Raw genomic sequence first — 1,463 nt, 5'->3', positions numbered from 1 at the left:
TCTCATGGAAAAGCTATTAATCATCAATAACTAAAGTTACTATTATAACTGACTACTTATGTAAAGCAGTGTCTGATGTTTTTGTTTTGTTTTTATGAAAAAAGTCCAGGACATTATGGTAAGTGAAATAAGTTTGACACAAAAGGATAAATACCACATGTTTCCACTCATATGTGAAAGCTAAAAAAAAGTAAGCTCATAGAAGTAGAGAGTAGAATTATGGTTACTAGAGGATGGAAAGGGGAGCGGGGAGGGGGAATAGAGAAGGGTTGGTAACTGGATACAGAATTACATGTCTATAGGAAGAGTATGTTCTAGTATTCAACAGTGGTGCTAGGTATCTATAATTAACAGTAACTTATTGTATATTTTCTTTTTTTAAAAAATTGATGTTATTATTTAATGACACAGAAAAATAATGTTATGAAACAAGCTGGTTACAATTAGTAGGTAGAAGATGACTTCGTTTTTTTTTTTTCCCTTTTTGTCTTTTTTCGTGACCAGTAACGGGATCGCAACCCTCGGTGTCGTGCCCGCACCGCGCTCAACCAATGAGCTGACCGGTCTCTATATGGGATCCGAACCCTCGGCAGGAGCGGCGCTGTGCTCCCAAGAGCCGCACTCTACTGAGTGCACCACCGGGCCGGCCCAAGATGACTTCATTTTTGATTAAACAAAATTAAAAAGTATGAACTTGCATACAAAAAGCTAGGTTATATATCAAAATATTAACAGTATTTACTTCTGTTCAGTGATTAAATATTCTTTGCTTTTGTGCATTTTTTGAAACATGATTATTTCTGAAACAATAAAAATCGAAAAACAAGGTACTGGAAAGAACAGTTATTAAATGCCAGGAGTTAGAAACCCAAGAAGTCAAGCCAAGAGCCCAGGAGTTAAGGTCTGAAACCCGGGACAGGTCCAGTGAGGGTGACAGTGGTCAAGCCCAGAGGTGGAACATTGCTCTTTTCTCTTCCTACTGGAACGCTGTTTATTGGACTGTTTCCTCTACATTTGATGTTCTCAGTGTACTTACATTTAATGGGACTCTACAAATATTAGCTGGCACAACAGCAAAATGATGCTAGCAACTTTGGTCTTGAATTGTTACTAAATGTAACTATTTCTAGTTATACACTATGCAAAACACACTAGAAATCAAGTGTACCTTCAACAAAAATCCACCTGACTAAATCACTAACTATGCTATTATTTTTCTGACCTCTGTTCATTTTCAATTTTCACTGAAAATCTATTTTTTGTTTCACTGATCTGGAAGAGATAATTTTTTTCACGAAGAAACTAACATTAATGTACACTGAGCAACATCTGATGGCTTGGTTTTAAATCTACTTGACAGTTGGCCTTGTCTTCTAAGTACTCTGCAGAGTGGGAAGGGCTCATGAAAATCCAAACCACCTTGAACAAATCTGAATGAGTATTACCATCCCTTGTGTTTTTTT

This window comes from Galeopterus variegatus, unplaced genomic scaffold, assembly GCF_000696425.1.
Source record: "Galeopterus variegatus unplaced genomic scaffold, G_variegatus-3.0.2 Scaffold12498, whole genome shotgun sequence".
NCBI lineage: Eukaryota > Metazoa > Chordata > Mammalia > Dermoptera > Cynocephalidae > Galeopterus > Galeopterus variegatus.
The sequence above is the reverse complement of the archived record's forward strand: the minus strand, read 5'-3'. Positions refer to the sequence as shown.